This window comes from Marmota monax, unplaced genomic scaffold (assembly GCF_021218885.2).
Source record: "Marmota monax isolate L192 unplaced genomic scaffold, Marmota_monax_Labrador192_F-V1.1 WCK01_AAM20220418_F8-fsc00133, whole genome shotgun sequence".
Lineage (NCBI taxonomy): Eukaryota > Metazoa > Chordata > Mammalia > Rodentia > Sciuridae > Marmota > Marmota monax.
Genome location: NW_026694821.1, coordinates 2,874,191 through 2,883,511, shown reverse-complemented (window position 1 = coordinate 2,883,511; position 9,321 = coordinate 2,874,191). Strand labels below are relative to the sequence as shown.

General features: G+C 44.4%; 1 non-coding gene across 1 annotated transcript; it reads right to left on the bottom strand.

Moving 5' to 3' along the window:
• Positions 1–72, bottom strand: Trnaa-agc (transfer RNA alanine (anticodon AGC)). Its single transcript has one exon. It is a non-coding gene; the product is annotated as a tRNA-Ala (tRNA).
• Positions 73–9,321: the final 9,249 nt, after the last annotated feature.

The window sequence follows — 9,321 nt, the reverse complement described above, 5'->3', positions numbered from 1 at the left end:
AAATAGTGCTGGGAATTGAACCCAGGGCCTCTTGCATGCTAGGCAAGCACTCTACCTCTGAGCTACATCCCCAGCCTATCTTATACTTTTCTACAACATAAATATATATTTATATATCAGGCGCAGTGATGCATGCCTGTAATCCAATGGCTGGGGAGACTGAGGCAGGAGGGTTATGAGTTCAAACCAGCCTCAGCAACTCAGGAAGACCCTGTCTCAAAATAAAAAGTAAAAAGAGTTGGGGGAGTACCAAAAACACAACCAACCAACCAAACAAACAAACAAAAAAACAAAAAAAACAAACCCATATATTGTTTTTGATTAAAAAAAAATGAGGATGAAAGAAAAAGAGTTTATTAAAAAAAAAAAAAAACCACCCTGCCAATGGGGAGGGGGCACTATTGCCACACACAGCCATCTGCTGCATCTTACTTATGAGTCCCACAGTGTGAGGAGACAATAGAAGCCACAGATTGGATGTGGGGTGAAGTCTGTGCAGCGTGAGTGCTGGGGAGGGTTCCAAGGCATTTATTAAAGGTGCAGGCAGTGACACTTCTTTGTTTCTTCCAAGTCGATTCACATCCAATTCTGAGCATGTATTCCTCCTCTTCCCCTTGGCCCAGGCTCCCCCTCCTTCCTCCAGTGACTAGCACAAAAATAGGAAGCTGAGATGGTCCTAAAAATAAAGGCTGTCCCCTAATCCAGGCTGTTGTCCTGGGTGTGCTGCGCCTTTTGTCACTTGCTGTTGCTGCCCGCATCAGTTGGACTCCGTGGTGAGCGTGCCATGTCATTAACATAGACCAAACATGTTTGTCTTTTCCCATGTCAGAATTTATTGAATAACGATAAATTCACAGGCTACACCACTTTCATCAGGGCAGTTCACTGAAGACTTGTGGGTCACCTGGTAATTCTAATCTGGATAACCGCAGGCTCTTTTATTCCAATCTTAATTTCTAATATCTATAACATTCAAGTCACACATCACACTTCACACAATTTTACAAACACACACACACACACACATATGAGTTACAGAGGGGCTGAAGGATTAAGGCAGACACAAGGGCTCAGAAGGCTGGACTGAGAGCCCATGCAAAGAGCAGATATGAATGCAAAGAGTCCCTGTAGGTGGTCAAATAAGATTAAGAACCAGCCCAAGATCTTGTTCAGGGTGCAGAGCTGTCAAAGTGCAGGAACTTTGCCAAAGTCCAGACAGTTGGCAGTTTCATAGTGTCAGCTTGGAGTATCAGCTTGGAATGGGACTTGTGTGGTCATCACAGGCATGAGAAACTACCTTTTGCTAAAGCACAAGTTCAGAGATTTGGAGGTTTGAATGTTGTGGGGGTTTTCCTGGGCAAGGCTTGTGACAAGTGACCAGGTGATGGGGTCAGGGTGCCACCATGGCCAGTCTTGGCGTGTCCCTCCTTTTATGGGTATCAAGTAAGGGGGTTGCATCACTTGGTGGTCTAGTGTGAGTCTGATATTTCCCATATGAGTTTGATACGCCCATACATCCATGTGCATCTGACTAATTTAATAAGTTCATGGGTGGTCATTCTTATCAGCATGATCAATTTATTTCTCTTGAGGCCTTATGGTTGTGTCATAAAGCAGATGGTGATTGTTTACTTGTATAAAGGATGGAGTCATTGCACCTCAGCACTGAAACTCAAAATGGAGCAGCTTGTGGCAAACTACTGCTTTATGAAATGGAGCAATGAAGGTTTAGGCACAGCCTGAAAACTGCTGTTCTCTACATCATGGAGGAACTCAGAGGAGGGCATGGCCTGCTCTCCACAGACAGGAGGGTGCTCCCCCGCTGGTTGCCAGCTACAGTATGTGCATGAGTGGGCACCTCCCTGCTGACCACAGCTTCTGCCTTAAAAACCTTTGCTGTGATCAGGGGGTCCTCCTTTTTTCCAGGTTTCCCAGCGGCCCCCCACATCCACAATTTTAGGTCCCCTTCCTAGCATTGGGGCCACAACCCCTCCTAGCCCTTCAAAGCCCAGGTTTGCAATCTGAAATTCCTAGATTCCACCTCTCCACTCCAGCCCCTCCCTACTGGGGAAACACCTGATCCTCCCAAACTGGGTCATGAACATCCAATAAAGACTTGGGTAGGTGCTGATCTTTTTGGCAGCCTTTAAAACACAGGAAAGGAGGTCATTCTCCATGGGACAAGGGAGCACATGCTTTGTAATCCCAGGGACTCAGGAGCTGAGGCAGGAGGATTACAACTTCAAGGTCAGCCTAGGCAATTTAGTGAGACTCTGACCGAAAATAAAAAGTAAAAAGAGCTGGGGATAGAACTTAGTGGTAAAGTACCCCTGGGTTTAACCCCTAGGATAAGAAAGAAAGGACGGAAGGAAGGGAGGCACAGAAATTAAGAATACAAAAGCCTAGTTTGTTTCTTTGAAGGTAAAGGATGAAATTTTATTATTTTGCTCAGGAGCTCAAAGCAGCAAAATAAATTACTAAATGTGTGCTTATGTGCAAGCAAAACACATAAGTTAATGAATTACTCCAACTGCAGAGGCATATATGGGGGGTTGGAGTAGTTTTAGAAAACCATGACACCCACCTAACACACTCTTCCAATATTGTGCTTCAACATTTTTTTTCAGTAGCTGGGGATTGAATGTAGGGCCTCATACATGGTAGGCAAGCACACTACCACTGAGCTATGACCAGCCCTTCTTTTATTTTGAGACAGAATCTTACTAATTTGCTGAGACTGGCCTTTAACTTCTCATTCCCCTGCTTCAGACTTCTGAGTAGCTGGGATTATATGCCTGTGCCACTGCATCTGACTTCTTCAACAACTTTTAAAAAATTGCAGCCAGGCCCAGTGGCTCCGGAAGCTGACAGGAGGATCGCGAGTTCAAAGCCACCCTCAGCAAAGATGCGAGGCAGTAAGCAACTCAGTGAGACCCTGTCTCTAAATAAAATAGAAATGGGGTTGGGGATGTGGCTCAGTGGTCAAGTGCCCCTGAGTTCAATCCCCTATACCAAAAAAAATTGTAGCCAGGTGCTGGGGGAGCACACTTATCATCCAAGTGACTCAGGAGACTGAGGCATGAGGATCACAAGTTGAAGGCCAGCCTCAGCAATTTAGGGAGACCCAGTCTCAAAATAAAAAATAAAAAGGGTTGGGAATGTAGCTCAGTGACAGAGCGCCCCTGGGTTCCTTTCATAATATTGAAGACAAAATTGTAGTAAAATGCACACAACATCAAATTGACGATCTTAACCATTTTTCTGAAGACAGTGGCATCGAGTACATTCACATCCTTGTGCTACCATCACCACCATCCATCTCCTGAATGTTTTAATCTCCTCAAATTGACACTCTGTATCCATCACATGATAACTCCCTGTTCTCCACTCTACTCAGCCCCTGGGCCCACACAGTAAGTACCTTCCTGTGGAGTGTGGATCAGGAACATCCCCCAAAAGCCCACAGGTTAGAAGCTTATTACCAGTGTGGCATTACTGGGAGATGGTGAGACTTTAAGAGGTGGAGCCTGGTTGGAGGTCTTAGGTAATTGGGAGTGTGTCCTTGAAGAGGACTGTGGGACCCAGTCCCCTCCTCTTTCTCTCTTTTGCATCACTCCAGGCCCAGAACAACAGAGCTAGTTGATCATGGACTGAAATCTCCAAAACTGTGAGCCCAAATTAATCTTTTATCTTCATAAGTAGGTCAATCATCTCAGGTGTGTATTAGAGTAATGGTAAGCAAACATATTCATATAAATAGAATCATATAATATTTGTCTTTTTGATACTGGATTATTTTGTTAATGTAATGTTCTCAAGATTCATCTAAGTTGTAGCATGTTAGAACTTCCTTTCTTTTTAAGCAGAATAATATTCCATCACATGTATTGAACTACATTTTGTTTATTCATTCATCCATCAACAGGCACTTGGGTTGTTTCCACTTTCTTTATTTCTTGTAGTACTGGAGATTGCCTTGTGCACACTAAGCAAGTGCTGTACCAGTGAGTTATATCTTCAGTCCTTTTTATCCCTTCTTTTGAGATAGGGTCTTGCCAAATTCACAGGCTGGCCTTAAATTTGCGATCCTCCTACCTCAGGCTCCCAAGTCTCTGGGATTACAGGAATGTACCTCTGTTCCCAGCTGAATCTACCTTTTGGTTATCATGAATAATGATGCTGTAAACATGGGTATACACACATCTCTTGGAATTCCTATTTGATGTGTCAACAATTTTTCTGAAGGCTTTACAAAGTTGACCTAATTGGTCACTTAGTCTATGGTGAAGATCACAAGGTAAGATTAACACAGCAAAATGCAAAGAAGCTGGCCCAAAGTGACTCCTTTTTTATGATTACTCCTTGATGTATGGTGCTAGCTCTGCTCACAGGCTCTGCCTCTGACAATTATTGTCTCTGTGATTCACCTAGATCCAGGTTGAAACTCTGAAAATCCAAAATTCAAAAGGATCCAAAATCCAAAACTTGGTGAGCACTATATGATACTACAAATAGAAGATTCCACACCTGACCCTATGTGACAAGTTGTAGTCAAAACACAGGCACATGTAAATATACTGTAAAATTACCTTACGGCTCTGGGTACAAGGTATATACAAAGCATATTGAACTTCATGTTTAAACTTGGGTCTCATCCCCAACATATCCCATTATGTAAATGCAAATATTCCACAATCTGAAAAAAAAAACAACAACCCCACAACAAATCCAGAAAACTGCTGGTTTCAAGTACTTCCAATTCGGAAAAAAATTTAACCTATGCATCATTAAAGATTTGCAAATCAGGAGGGGATCCAACATGGCGGCGAGAGGGGAGGCAGCGCTTTCAGTACCTCCTCAACAACGGGGTCAGAGAGACGCATGGATACGCTTATATTCGACCTGCTGAGAAACTCCTAGCAAAATTCCACTAAAGAGAGACCGGCCGGGAATCGGTAGGATTTTTGGAGGTGACAGTTTGCGCTAGACGAGTGAATCTCCGCCACGCAGCGCAGAGGTCCAGACCCGCCAGCCGCTGCCCGCGCGACTCGGCGACTGTCGGCTGCCTGTACGCGGCCCCCGCGTCAGGGCGGATAGCCTCCGAGGCGCAGCGCAGCAGGAGCGGTGCAGGGACTCTAGGAAGAGGTCTCTCGCCAAGCCTTCATGAAATAGCGAACCAGGAGCTGAAACCAACTAGAGACAGACCAGTCCCACCCCTCCCTTCGGACACTCTGGCAAGGAGCCTGGGGCCCGCCATAGCAGAGAGGTGACATCACCAAAGTTCCGCAGACAGAATTCCTTCCCAGCAGAATCCACGTTAGCAGGTGTGTGACTCCCACCCCCTCTAGATACAAGCAGCCAGGAAACCTCGGGAATCTCTCCAGGGGCGTGTCTGTAGGGAAGCAGAGGGGATTCCAGATCCCCACCTCCCCTTAACACCAGCGGCGACACCCAAGATCTTAACCGCCAGTTTCTGGGGGCGTGCCCACCAAAGGGGTCCGGAAAAATTAAACTGTTGGTTCCCAGATCACCCCACCACAGCACTGGGGCTTAGATGAATGTCAGAGTGGGTGTTCATCGTTCGGGATATAGGACACGCGGTGGGGCTGCAAGTGTAATCAGATCCTTGGGGAACCGCCTCCGGTGAACAGGACCTGGCTGGCTGGCTGGGAGGAGGAACAGGGGGAGGGGCCGGATAAGTGAAAGGGCTCTGGACTAACAGGATTGAGAGACTCCCAGGAGCCACCTTACAGGGATTTCTGTCAGCACATAGAGGGCAGAAGCTCGGCTCAGAGGGCATAGCTCCACCTATTGGAAGAGAAGAAAATGGGATTCAGCCATAGAACAGGGGATGCCAGCATGGCAGAGATCTGATGTCATCGGAGAGCGGCCGAGGAGAGAACTTCATCGGTGCCAGCGGCTACGGAAACAGTTGGTCCCCTGGTAGGGAGGGTGAGTCACAGATACCTGAGTCTCTCTCTCTTTGTCGTCGAGCCAGAGGGGAGGAGCGGGGCCACCGCCCACGCCCGCAAGGTAGGCAGACCTGCGACCAACCTGCAGATCAGGCCCAGCGGTCTGCAGGCGTGGTAGGAGGGGCAGGGCAGAGCCGCCGCCCCCACCTGCAAGGTAAGCAGACCTGCGACAGACCAGCGGATCAGGCCCAGCGGCCTGCCAGCGTGGTACACACTTCACCCCAACTGGAGTAGGGGCAGAGCAGAGCCTTCGCCCGCGCCCAGATCAGGCCCAGCGGCCCGCCTGTGTGGTGGTCAAGTGACCCCAATTAGAGTGGGGCGGAGCGGAACTGACACCTGTGCCCACAAGGTGGGCAGACCGACCAACCTGCAGATCAGGCCTAGCGGTCCCCGGGCGTGGTAGGAGGGGCAGGGCAGAGTCTTCGCCCCCACCTGCAAGGTAGGCAGACCTGCAACAGAACGGCTGATCAGGCCCAGGGGTCCGCAGGCGTGGTAGACACCTCACACCAATTGGAAGAGGGGCAGAGCAGAGCCCCCGCCCGCACCTGCAAGGGAGACTTTTCAACTATACAAGAGCAATATAAATATATAGGGGGGGAAAATTTTCAAAAACACAACAGTTTCACCAAGAAGAAAGAAACGCAAGCAGTATGAAAAGACAAGGAAAGAAAGGACTACAAGCAATGCAGGTCAACTCAACTTTAGAAGAGGTAACAGCTGCAGCAGATGGAATGTCAGATAAAGAATTCAGGATATATATGCTTCAGATGATCTGGAGTATCAAAGAAGACATTAGACAGCAAAATCAGACAATGAAAGATCACTTCGACAAGGAATTACACAAACAAATCCAGGAAGCAAAGGATCAACTATACAGGGAGATAGAGGTTATAAAAAACAAACAAACAGAAATCCTAGAAATGCAGGAAGCAATAAACCAACTTAAAAACTCAATTGAGAATACTACCAGCAGAGTAGAACACTTAGAAGATAGAACATCAGACAATGAAGACAAAGTATTTCAACTTGAAAAGAACATAGACAGCTCAGCAAGACTGTTAAGAAACCATGAGCAGAACATCCAAGAAATATGGGATAACATTAAGAGACCAAACTTAAGAGTCATTGGGATACAGGAAGGTATAGAACTCCATACCAAAGGAATGAGCAATTTATTCAATGAAATAATATGAGAAAACTTCCCAGACTTGAAGAATGAGACAGAATCCCAAATTCTAGAAGCCTACAGGACGCCAAATGTGCAAAATTATAAGAGATCCACACCTAGACACATTATAATGAAGATGCCCAACATACAGAATAAGGAGAGAATTTTAAAAGCTACAAGAGAAAGGAAGCAGATTACATTTAGGGGCAAGCCAATCAGGATAACAGCTGATCTTTCAACACAGACTCTGAAAGCTAGAAGATCCTGGAATAACATATTTCAAACACTGAAAGAAAATGGGTTCCAACCAAGAATTGTGTATCCAGCGAAATTAAGCTTCAGGATGGAAGATGAAATTAAAACCTTCCACGACAAACAAAAGTTAAAAGAATATGCAGCTAGAAAACCATCTCTTCAAAACATCCTCGGCAAAACATTACAGGAAGAGGAAATGGAAAATAACAATGAAAACCAACAGTGGGAGGTAGGAGAGTAAAGGGGGGGGGGAATAATCATAGAGGAAAACAAACCATGTTTAGTAACATAAATAAACAAATATGGCTGGAACAACAACCCATATCTCAATAATAACCCTAAATGTTAATGGCTTAAACTCACCAATTAAGAGACACAGGCTAGTAGAATGGATCACAAAACAAGACCCAACAATATGCTGCCTACAGGAGACGCATTTGATAGGAAAAGACATACATAGGCTGAAGGTGAAAGGTTGGGAAAAATCATATCACTCATATGGACTTCGGAAACAAGCAGGAGTGTCCATACTCATATCAAATAAAATAGATTTCAAGCCAAAGTTAATCAAAAGGGATAAAGAGGGACACTATATACTGCTTAAGGGAACCATACACCAACAAGACATAACAATCATAAATATATATGCCCCAAACAATGGTGCAGCTATGTTCATCAAACAAACTCTTCACAAGTTCAAGAATCTAATAGACCACCATACAATAATCATGGGAGACTTCAACACACCTCTCTCGCCACTGGACAGATCTTCAAAACAAAAGTTGAATAAGGAAACTATAGAACTCAATAACACAATTAATAACCTAGACTTAATTGACATATATAGAATATACCACCCAACATCAAGCAGTTACACTTTTTTCTCAGCAGCACATGGATCCTTCTCAAAAATAGATCATATATTATGTCACAGGGCAACTCTTAGACAATATAAAGGAGTAGAGATAATACCATGCATCCTATCTGATCATAATGGAATGAAACTGAAAATCAACGATAAAAGAAGGAAGGAAAAAGCATACATCACTTGGAGAATGAACAATAGGTGACTGAATGATCAATGGGTTATAGAAGACATCAAGGAGGAAATTAAAAAATTCTTAGAGATAAATGAAAACACAGACACAACATATCGGAATCTATGGGACACATTGAAAGCAGTTCTAAGAGGAAAATTCATTGCTTGGAGTTCATTCCTTAAAAAAAGAAAAAACCAACAAATAAATGATCTCATACTTCATCTCAAAATCCTTGAAAAAGAAGAGCAAAACAACAGCAAAAGAAGTAGAAGGCCATCCTCACACCTCATCTGCCTTGTCCCAGAGAAGGACATGGTTTCAATAAGTCTCCAAACTTTTTTCCTTAATATGCTCTTTATTTTTTGTGAAGCTAAGCTATTAAACATTTTAAATGGTTTCAGCTTCAACAAACAATGGAATCAAGGTTGTTTTTATTTTTGTATTTGGGGTTTTATTGTTGATTTGGATTCTGGAGCTTGAACCCCAGGGTCGCTAGTACCAAGCCACATTCCCAGCCCTATTTATTTTTCTATTATTATTATTATTATTATTATTATTATTATTATTATTATATTTGGGATTGAATTTATGGGCACTTGACCACTGAGCCATGTCCTCAGCCCTATTTTGTATAAGTTGCTTATCATCTTGCTTTTGCTGAGGCTGGCTTTGAACTCACAATCCTCCTATCTCAGCCTCCTAAACTGCTGGGATTACAGCCATTTGCCACTGTGCCCAATTTTTCCTTTTGAGACAGACTCTTAATAAGTTGTTATGGGTGGCATCAAATTTGTGGTTCTGCTGCCTCAACCTCCCAAGTAGCTGAGATTATAGTCGTGCACCAGGCCTGGTTGGAACCCAATTTTAATATGGTATTGTTTGGAGA